We start from the raw sequence: 12,380 nt of genomic DNA, 5'->3' as shown, positions 1-12,380 counted from the left end.
CCAAACCCCTGTGCGATAAATAAATATATATGTATATAACAATTATTATAAATTATTTTAGGAGTTTGGACATATATTAGTGATTTTATGGATAAACTAATGATTTTTTATGGATAGATTAGTGATTATTGTATGTTTATTATTTGTTTAGTTTTATCATTAAAAAATATTACTTTTAAGAATATTGACAATCCGTAGAATCAAATCGACTTTAGTTTGATTTGGGTTGCCTTGATTCCAATAGAATTTGGTTCAATTCTGGTTCTTATTTAATGGAATCAACCTATGTCAATTTGGTTCCAATTTGACCTCGAACCAAACCAAGTTTCACTACTAGCATTTAGTCAAGAGTAGGGGTGCAACTTAGTTCAATTCAAACTGAGAACCAAATCAAATTGATAGTTTTGGGGTGGTTTGGTTCAATTTGAAAAAAATTACAGTTTGGTTCTAGGTAAAGAAAATGAAAAATTAGCCAATTTGATTCAATTTTCAGATCAAGCTTGTATAGAACCGAACCCTTGTTTAATATATGCATTATGAATTATTTTAAGAGTTAGAAAATATATTAATGACTTTTTTTATTGATAAATTAGTGAATTTTTATGGATAAATTAATGATTTATTCTACGAAATTTTATGTTTGTTTTTTAATTAGAAATATTTTACTTCAAATTTATAGAATATTGACAACCCATAGAACCAAACCAAACCGACCTTAGTTTGGTTTGGGTTGGTTTGGTTCCGATGGTGTTTGGTTCGATTCTGATTCTTATTTAGTGGAACCAGCATTCGATTCCAAATTGACCTAAAACCAAACCAAATTGCATTCCTAGGCAAAAGGTATATTAAGTCTTATGGCAGTCTTAACACGACTCGAAAATGACAGGTAATAAGTAGGTTTGGGTCAAGTCTAATTTGGTTTGGGTCATAATAGCGTTGATCTGTCTAACATAATTATTCAATGAATCAGATTTGGATTAGGAATATTAACCCGCTTAACCAGTTTTGACACAATTAATTCTTTTGTCATTAATGTATCATTTTAAATCATGAAACATAGGAGGTATCTCCAATATCAATAATTATTTAAGGGTTTTTTAAACTACTCATTTTTAAAATTTTCATATAATTTTTTCATAATACACGTTTTCAAATTTTATAAAATATAAAGGATGTTTTAAGGTAGTTTCCAAATAATTAATGGCTAGACTTTTAGTTTGGGAAAGAAAAAATTCTTACTAAATTATTTATTTATTTATATGTATAATCTTTTAATCTGTTTTTATTTATTTATTGAAATCTAGTGGCTTGTAATGTTTGACTCCCGATATGGTCATCCATGTGAGCAAAACGACCCTACTAAGATTTAAAATCTTAGTAAGGCTAGTATAACTCATATGATAATAAAAGGACCGACTGGTTGTTCACCAAACTTAAAAAATTCTTTATTTTTATAACCTCTATTTTAACCTACTACTTGAACTCCTATACCTAATCTTTTAAGGTTTAAATTTTATTTTAACTTGTTTTGTATTTTTTTGCTCGTGCTCTACTTTGATCATATTTTGTGATTGATTTTGTTCGTGCTCTCTTTGACTCCAACTTAATTAGACATTAATTTTCTAATATTTTTTTAGAATTTAAATTTAACCTATATATATTAAGAGAGACGAAAAAATATTTCTTGAATAAAATTACAAAACTAGCAATAACTTCTTTGGGGATGATTGATGAAGAAAAAAAAAAGGAGTGAAATATTTTTTTTAATTATTTTTGGGGTGTAGTCATCCAAAGGGAGTGCGAAGGGGAATTTTTAAGTGATGGGGTGCAATTGGTAATGGGTGGTGTGCAACTAGTCAACCCTAAATAAAAACACTTTCCTTACTAAGTTAGTAAAGAAAGTTTTCAGGCCGCGTCACCTTACAACATTAAAAAACATGACCCGATTCCATATGATTGTAAAGGATAGAATTCTATGAACTTTGGGGAAAAATTCAAAAGAAACTTATCCTAATGAGAGGTATAATATTCATAAAAAATGAAGTTATTTTTTATGTCTCTATTTCTTTTTTTCTCTAATTATTTTTTATTGATTTCTATTTTATAAGTATGAATTTGGAGAAGTGATGGTGACAAGAGATAGATTATAGACTGATGCTTGTATTACTATTATTATATTTGTTATAGGTAGAGATATGTAGGTGGTGTTTGACTCAGCTTCAAAATGTAGATTTTACAGTGTTTGTGGTGTGAATCTAAGTTTTGAAGCTGAATCAAATGGGGTCGAAGTTATGCATTATAATTTTACGTTACGAAATTGCTTTTCTAAACACAGATATGAAAAGCGCTCATTTGTAGCTTTTTAAATCGTGTTTGCGGGAGACGCGAATTATCAAAAAACATCTTATGTGAAAAGACAATATTGCCCATCATTTTTTACCTCATTTCTCTTCTTTTCTTCTATCGATAGAACCACACACAGCGTTGTCGTTCTCGACAGAACCGCACACAACGATTGTTCTTCTCGTAAAAATCTCGCACAAGTCTCTCTCTCTCTCTCTCTGTTTTCGACAGCACGTAGCTATGCTTGTAGATATTCATCAACAACCCTGTAGATCATCGTTCTTGACAGAACCGCACAAAGCCCTAACCCTCATAGTTATTTGTTTCGGCTTCTTGTTAACAGAAGTTCACACATCCCTAACCCTCAGACAACGTGCTTCAACAGTAGTCGATCAAGCGTTATCTTCTCCGACTAGAGTCTATCTTGACTTCATCTACAACCTCAAGAAGCTGTTGTAAAGTATCATCTCTCTATTTCTCTCTCTCTCTCTCTCTTCTCTCTCTCTCTCTATATATATATATATATATCATAGAAACCCTCGATTTGTATGTAAAAATGAATGATTTTTCATTTTAAAAATCAAGGGTTTTGGTTGATTGTATATTTATAAATCGAATCGAAAGTTAAGGGGAGTTATAGATAATTTATAAATTTTTTTTAATTTATAAATCGAATCGAATGTTTTTGGGTATTCGATAATTTATATATATATATATATATATATATATATAAATTGAATATAATGTTATCCAGTATTCGATAATCAAATTTATAAATTTATAAAAAAAATTTATAAATTGAATATTATCGGGTATTCAATAATCTAATTTATAAATATTTTTGATGCGTTCGAATCGAATATTATTTGATTTTCAATAATCTAATTTTTAAATTTTTTTAATAAATTGAATCAAATGTTATTGGGTATTCCTAGTATGTTACCATTAACACTGTTGATTTTCAAAAAGAGTTGATCCCGAAAAGTTCTGATCTGATGGGTATATTTTTCATCGTCAAAAGTTTTTATTTAAGAACGATTGTCATTGATTTGATATTTATTTTTGCTCATTCTGGGTGCATTATGTTGAATTGCGTATTATGCAGGTATTTTGTTTATCAAGAAAATTTCATATGTCTATTTTTAAGAAGAAATACTATCGAAATTTTTATAGAATTATAAATTTTTTATAATTTTTTAAAGAATTATAAATTTTTTAAAATTAAAATAACGTTACGAATGATTTTGCTATTGATTTTCAAGGAGCTGAAGAATAAGAAAATAACGTTACAAATGAAAAAATTATTTTGCTGGAGAGTGGGATAGAAATTCATTTTCCCTCTCAGGGTTGAACACCCAATTAAGATAAATATTTTCAACAATTTTTTGCAGATGAGCGTGTAAATATATATATATATGAGTTCAAGCCCCTTTGTTGGCCATCCACAAGGATTTATCCTTGCTTACCTGATAAGTGTTATTTGTGGGGTATTGAATACACCTAGGGAATTTGAGCAAGATATGGTACTCTAAGAGGCCAGTTGTACTGCTCCTACTAGTCGGGCTTATAGGTTTAAGAACACATCATAAAAAACAAAAGTGTAAAGATATAAATTTAAATATAGCTTGACACGTGTGTGAAAAAAATAAAATTTTAAAAGAAAGACTTTGGGTAGAATACTCGAGTTTTAGTTTGTTCATTTTTAAAGAATTTTGACTTCGTCATTAGGTTTTAAATGATTGAAATATATACTCTAACCTATAAGAACATTCAAATTTGAGTTCAAATGAGAAAGTAATAAAATCCTCGAATTTTGTGTTGAGTGGGACCCAAAATAGTGAAGTTTCGTTAAAGCGGGAATTAGGAAAATTTGACATCACCATTAGGTCTGCAACGAAAAATTATTCGAAATGGAATATTCATTTATCATTTTCCGACTCTGAATAGTCGGGTTACAGTTAAAAATAGAACAACTAGAAAATGTCAAAAATACCTCCAGCCCTTGTTTAAAAGAAAGATAACTTTCTTTTATTTCATTTCTTTCCATCTTCTTTAAAGAACTCAAATCAGCCAATCCTCTACCCTAGGGTTTTGACGCATTTTCGTCAACATTCCTCGCGATCAAACCCGTGTTGATCGTCGACGAAAAAGGAAGGATCGCGGCATTGTCGAGCTCCACATCTTCATCCCATTTGACCCTTATTTCCTCTTCTTTTTTCTTGGTTTCTCGTAAAAATTAGCAAGTAGGTTTGTTTAGACCCACTTGGAGTCTCATCCAAATCGAAGGAGAGTCGTTGACTTTCGTTGAAAGAGAAAGGATACCTTCAAAGAGGGTTTCACGACCAACTCGACCGTTGGCACCCAAGTTCAATCACTTTCGGAACTTCAAGCCACAGAACATTGACTCTTTGTGTTAGTTCATCACCATTGACAATCACAAACCAAGTAGAGGACTCTCTACTCTTATTAATAGCCATAGATTTCGAGAAAATTACATTTAGGGATGTTTCAAAACTTATTTTGTGTTTTAAAAATCGTAGAATATAGTTGTAACTGTGTCAAATTCATGCTAGAGCTAATGTATTTGATGTATTTTATCATAATTTAAATATTTTATCCATTGGTAGGTTATTAGAATCGAAAATAAGTAAAAAACTTGAAGAAACAGTGAAAAAAATGGAAAATTCGCGAGTTTCAATGTTTTGACGATTTCACTGCCCAAATAATTTTTTGATATTTTTTTGGATTCCTCATGCTATTAACATACAAAAACTACTACTTATGGGCCTCATAACTCTTTCAAATGAGACGGAAAAAAATTAAACAAAATTTCATCAAAACGATAATGTTTCAAGAATTCGTGTGATATCTTTTGCATTACATGACCCTTCTCATGTTGTTGAAGGCCTTCATTTACAAAAACTCATTTTCAATTTTGACAACTTTGAAAAATCGATTTTCCAACACTTAGCCAAATTTTCACTAACTTTTTTAATTTTGACAGTTTGCCTTCGCATACCTATTGAGACCCCGTTTTAACAAAAATTTGATAGTTTTTCGATTGAATGATCAAAATGAATTTGAAAGATTGAAAAAATATATATTTGTTTGAAAAGTCGAGAAGTGAAAATACGGCAGAATGGGAAAGGAATGAATCAGTAAAATGTCAAAATCACACTGAAGGGTGATGTCTACATTTTACATTGTATGTTGTGTGTTGGTTGGTGAAAGGATATCTCGGGATAATGAATAGTTGCATGTTTATTTAAATTTTTATTGGTGTAGAGGCTCCGAGTGCTGTGATTTATTTTAGGCTGGGGGGCCACAGTTGCATGGTAAGAAACTGGATATCCATTATCAATTCTGTATTATTAATTTCTCTTTTGTTTTGAAATAAAAACGATATACATTATATACGTAGCTATTTTGTGAGCTGTTAAAGAGTTTGTGAATGTTTGAAGGGATATTGCGGCATATCGTCCGGAGTGGTATACTATCCTAGTATGTACGGTAGGGACCACCAAGCTCATACGTGGTATGGGACGCGTATGAAAATGAAGTCACAATTAGAATCCGGGTCCATTCTCTTCTATATTTACCAGTGAACGTGTATTATAAAAGTGGTTGTTTATGAATATAGTGTTTATTTTGGAAATCACATGTACGCCTGATAAGCATAGACGAAAATGATTAGTCAGTGATCACTAACAATCTAGTAGTAGTCAAACGTTCTGACACATTGAAAAGAGATCCACTTAATCAGGAACTAAAATATAGATTAATGTTTTAACATCATGTCCCAACTGAGAGCGATCTGATCGTGAATCCCAGCTCTTTAATTCTACTACTCCACCATTTTGTATTATGTATCGGTTATTCTATTTAGAATTATAAACTGAAAAACATATTTGTATAAAAAATGAAAATGTATAGTGAGTACTGATAATTGATGCCATATAAATCTTTAAAACTTTTTAATTGCTCATTCCTGGTTATACATATCAGTTAATCATAATTTTAATAGTAAAGCTTTGTATGTATTGAAATTATTCAGTATGCTTATTCGTCCATGCTAGGTGAGGTTATTACTAGGAGTTGTTTGTGGACTTATTAGGTAACCATTGTTACTCATCCTTTCCTTCCATATTTTTTAGTTTCAGATCTTGCAGTTGGAGAGGCAGCTTTAGAGCCAGCAAGCGAGGATCATTTGGTAGGTCATACTGACGACTAGAATCTGTTGCCCGGTGAGTATTGGGATTACTTTCCCTAGGAGTCCATTCATTCCCAAGGGGTGTATGTAGTCTTTTTGGACTGAGTGATAGGTCTATGCTAGTGGGAAGTCAAGTTTTTATAATCCTGTATATTTTCATATTTTTGCGCAACTCTGATCTAATTCTATAATGTTCGCAGCTACTGTCTTCCGTACTTTGTATATTTTGATACATTGTTATATGTAGGATTTGTTGGTTATCAATTTTCTTTGTTTTTAGTTCTATGGAATGCTAACATCAACGGAGGAAACTGTCCAAACTTCAAGGTTCAACCTCGAGATTTGTGTTAGCGTTTGGCGGGGCGCCATAGCATACATTATAAAATAAATATTCATGTTAATAATCAAAAAAATTTAAGAAGATATTTTAAAAAAATGTCAATATCTTTGATTGGTTCGAATTTCAAGAGGGATCTCATTCGTGTATTGAGGCACGATAAGAGACCTATATAAACGTAAAATCGCCTCCAAAATATTATGAAAATGTCTACTTACAATCTCTTTAGAATGTTGAAATCAATTAACAATCAATCTTATACTCTCATTTTGTCCTAATATCATTAAGAACATAGTCAAAAAGACTTCTAAAGAAATACACCTCGTACATTTTAGGTTTGCATTATCACGAAGAAATGACAATAGTCAATGAAAAACGTATTTTTCCATCCTTAATTGTTCATGACATATAAAATTATTTCCTAATAAAACATATTTCATATAATTTTCTCTAATAAACTCATAGTTTGTCTTGGGTTGTTTATTTAAATTAAGTCTGCATTGAGATAACATTTGATTTGTTACAATATCAATTGCTAACATTTCAGAACCATCATTCGATGATAAATCTGTCAAGTCTTTATTTGATGATGAAGACATCAAGTATGTAACTGACGATAAATCCATCAAATCTGTATGTTTTTAAATATGTAACAAAATATCAAAATTCAAACTTATGACTAACTATAATACTATGATCTAATGACAATAAATAATATTTAGTCAAGCTTAAACATAGAATAAACATCAACATTGCAAGTTTAAGTATTCAATATGGATAAACACAAAAACATCTAACAAAGCTGCAACACTAACAAAAACATCCAACAAAAAATCTCAACAAAGATTTAGATAAAAAAATTTCTAACATCAAAAAGGAATTACGACATATCCTACACATCACTGTGACCACTAGAACTACCACCACCTGATAGTTGTCTCATACTCACTAACCACTATAGACGCATTCCCTTTGTCTTAAAACAACAGAATATATTTCTGAATCCTAACTTTATTTCAAAGTTATAACATGTCCAAAATATAATTCAGTCATAAATAGGAAATCATCTGATAGTTCATCCAATAACGCAACACACTTTATGATACTAGTCCTTTTAACATTCATTTCCTTAATAGCTTCAACAAGATCTCCAAACTGATCTTGAGATATATTCTTTTTTATCCCCTTCTTGCTTCGTAACTGAGACTCCTCTCTAGATGACATCTTTCTTAAATGTACACGAACTAGAATTTTACTCTCAAGATTATTTACATTTTGAGACATATGTAGTTGATGTTGATTCTTAGACTGCATTTCTGGTTGACTCTCAAATATCAAATTAGGACTTTTATCATCCAAATATTCTTCAACAGACTCGTAATTCATTGTAGGAGATCGAGTATGAGAATCATTAGATGTGGTCGCACCGAATATAAAGTCTAACTCATGAACAAATTCAAGTTCCTTGGTCCGAAATTTATTTTCACTTGAATGGGTCTACAAAAAAGAAAAATATTTATATAAAATACTCGATTGAACAAATGCAATTGGATAAGCTAGGTTAAACTAATACCTTTAACCTATCAGCCCACCAAGCATCGTTCATAACAATTACATTCATCACTCTATCATATCCACTTCTACTCATATTTATTAAATCATTCCAACTCTTTCAATCACCCTTGATTTTATTCTAATAGCTCTTAAGTTGTCTATGTTCTACGTGTACATTTATTCTTTTCATATGTTTTAATTGAAGTTCTTTCCAACTTGATTTATCCAAAGTAGAGCTATTTTTACAATCTTGTAGGACTAATTCAAGACATATATCTATAAATAAATTGTGGATTTCTCATGTCCATACAAATTTTATTTTTTCTTATTGAGAAACCATCTATTTTCTATTAGATTGGGTTCCAAACATTTTCTGTTACAAATAAAAAAATAAGCTATCTGTTAAGCAATGAATTAAAATATATTATGCAAAACATACATAATAAAATTTGAATATATTGGGTTATCAAATAATTTTTAAGATAGTTGTGTTATCTTAAATGACCCTATGCTATATATTGTACAGAACATACATGACTGCAATATATAAATTTATTTTTTTCTTAGACGAAAAGAAAATAGTAAATCTTGTAACAAAAAATGGTTACAAACGAAGGGATAATTACATCAAAATTGATCATCCTCCACAAAATCAAAATGGTTTACAAATTTTCAACTAAGGAAGTTGAGGTAAATACAACTTAAAACAGAAGATTCCCCCATGCTTGGCTCTCTGTCCTTTCAGTCTATTCAAAATAAATAAATATGTCTACCTTCTTAATATCAAACTCAAGATCTCTTAAAAAACTATAGTACTTTAATAATTAGATGTTATGATTTTTTTCTTCCCATTATTAAAATAGATAAAATGTTGTTACCCTTTATTAAAACAGATAATATATTTTTCCTTTTATTACCTTTAGTTTGCTACAGAAAATAATTCATAAATAGATAATATGGATTATTTAGGAATAATTAGAACTTACATTAATGATATTTTACAAACTTTAAGAATAATCTCAATAGCTTAGTTGTCTAGTTGTAATATTATTTTATAAGCAAACTTCATAGTCTATTAATCATGTAAACTCAATAATTATTAGATACATATCATCAAGTCTTGGTCTTTCTGGCATCCAAGTTGGTTTATCTTGGAACCCACCCACTGAAATAAATATGAAATATCCAACCATATCAGACATTTATAAGAACAACAAGGGAAAAGGCCAACCTATTTAATTATATATATAATTAAATAAAAGGGTAAAAGGATATGTTCTGTTGTTAAAAGAGAACAAGAGGTTAAAAGAGTATGTTCTATTGTTAAAAAGAACTAGTGGTTAAAAGAGAACCAATGGTTAAAAAAAAGGTTCTATTGTTAAAAGAGAATCAAGGGTTAAAAGGGTATGTTCTGTTGTTAAAAAAGAACCAGTAGTTAAAAGAAATAAAACCAGTGGTTAAAAGAAAACCAATGGTTAAAATAGAGGTTTTGTTATTAAAAGAGAATTAAAGGTTCTAGATTTCTTGTTATTTGTTGTCAATTTTTCATAACAGATGCAAGAGATTAAAAGGTTTTTTTTAAAGAAAAGTAAAATAACACATATAAAAAGAAAAACTCACCGTGAGATTAATGGCAGATCGATCGCAGAAGGATAGCAACAGTAGCTCTCTTTGTTAGCCATGTATGAAAAGAGAAAGGGTTAGGGTAGACATGATTTGAGGAACATAAGTTGTGGGATTTGCTTAATTCGTGAGGGGTAACATTGTTTTTTCACTTTATTTTTAATGTTAAAAATTTCTCCCCGTTGGAAAGAATTTGCGGAGCACTTATTTTGGGATTTTCATCAAGGAACAATTTTTGCTCTTATCGAAAGTAGGAGTCAAGAATTTGTTGCAATCCAAACAACAATCCTGCTAGCTTCTAACTACGCAGAGGAGTAAAATCAGTGAAAAGTTGTATTCAAATGCATACTAAGTCTTTTCTAGAGAAGATAGTAAAAAAAGAAAGAAACCCAATAAAGGAGAGGTTGAGAGATTTGAAAAGATTGAAACTAGAAGAAGGTGAAGATAAGTGATAAAGGTGACTCCTTGTATCGATTTGCCCCATCTTCTTCATAGTAAAATTGAGCTCCATTGCTCATACCTCCATAAACGTAGCCTTTGAATAAACCACGTAAAATCTTATGTTGTAGGTATTTTGTTCTTATTCTTTTTTTGTAAGATAGTTTATCTTCTTTGCATTTACTACTATTAGTTGGATCATCCTTCATTGTCATTATCAAATAAGGTCTTGGAAGGTGTGACATACAAGGTGTTTGGTAAAATATCCAATATGTGTTTGATAAAATTACTAAGTAAGTTTCACAAAGGTGTTCATACACACAACAAGTGGTATCAGAGCCTAGGTTATTTAGGGTGTTTGCAATGATGGAAAATGGTACAACGATGATCGAAATTTTCGGTGGGGTGAAGTTTAAGGTGAAGTATTTTGATGGAAAATCAGACTTTACACTGTGGCAAAGGAAAATAAGGAATATTCTAATCCAACAAGAGTTTCATAATTACATTCGAGGCTTTAAAGTGATGTTAGAGAGCATGTCCAATGAAACATGAAAGGAGTTGGATTTGAAGGCTATTAGTTCCATTGAGTTGCATACTTCCGATGGAATCATGTACAACATTATGGAATAAAAGACTATAAAAGGATCGTGGGATAAGTTTGAGAAGCTTTACATGGGAAAAACTTTGTCCCACAAATTAATTTTTAAGGACCAACTCTATGACCTAAGGATGGGGGAGGGACAAGATATCATGGAGCACTTGAACACGTTCAATCGATGTTTTAGTGATTTGTTGAAGGTAGAAGTGAAGTTTAAAGAAGAAGATAAAACATTCTTTTTGTTGAGATCATTTTCTAATTCCTTCAAACATTTTGGAACTACTATCATATTTGATAAGGTGACTCTCAAGGCTGAAGAGGTGGTTCAAGACTTAATCTCTCACATGACTTTGAATAAGTCAAGTGAGAAGGATGCTCAAGGAGAATAACTAATTGCAAAGAGTTCAAGTAAGCGAGGTCGAACAAAGGAGAAAGGAAAGTTTGAAGAAAAAAAATTCTACACCAAAATCTAGAAGAAAAAAAAAAAGTGGAGTACTACTATTACGAGAAGAAAAGACATTATAAAAGAGATTGTAAAAAGTACAAAGCGGAGGTAAAAGAAGAGAAGAAAGTCGAGTCAAGTTTTACGATAAGCATAGCACCAAAAAGCGATGGAGAACTTCTAGCGTCATTTTCGAGAAATCTTACCTCCAATTCTTAGATTTTAGATTTCAAGTATATTTTTATGTGTTTCAATTGTGATTGGTTTGACTCTTACGACTTCATGATGGTGAAGATGTTATAATGGGTAATGATGTGGCATGCAAAGTCATTGAAATGAGTATCGTGAAGATAAGAATGTATGATGTAATTATTAGAACTTTGGGTAGTGTGAGGCATGTGCTGATACTTAAGAAGAATTTGATATCTTTAGGCATACTCGATTCAAATGAATGTTCTTTCTCGACAAATGAGAGAAATAAATTATAATCAAAATCACTTAAGTGCATCTTCCTCGAATTCGAAAAAGGGAGTGAAGGGATTCAAGCTTTGGGATCCGTTAAATAAGAAGAAAATCTTTTGCAGAAATGTGATTTTTGATGAAGGTTCCATAACAAACGACGAATTCAAGAAAAATGATAATGAGAAGTCGATTATTGGTGGCAAGGTAGTTGTTACCAATATTCCTATTAGCATAGAGAAGACTACAAGGGAAGAACGTCAAATTCAATTTGAGGAAAGTAGCACATCTGGTGGGGATGAAAAACAACAATAGCACAAGGAAGGCCAAGAAGAACCATCATACCACCTCAAAGGTATGGATGAGAAGATGAAGT

General features: G+C 30.8%; 1 protein-coding gene across 1 annotated transcript in view; it reads right to left on the bottom strand.

Moving 5' to 3' along the window:
- Positions 1 to 12,380, bottom strand: part of LOC147410914 (Single hybrid motif superfamily protein) — an 89,162-nt gene that overhangs the window by 26,495 nt on the left and 50,287 nt on the right. The gene's annotated exons all lie outside the window — the stretch shown is intronic.

This window comes from Akebia trifoliata, chromosome 1, assembly GCF_017979445.1.
Source record: "Akebia trifoliata isolate Shusen 1 chromosome 1, ASM1797944v1, whole genome shotgun sequence".
NCBI classification, from domain to species: Eukaryota; Viridiplantae; Streptophyta; class Magnoliopsida; order Ranunculales; family Lardizabalaceae; genus Akebia; species Akebia trifoliata.
This window is presented reverse-complemented; position numbering and strand designations above follow the sequence as displayed.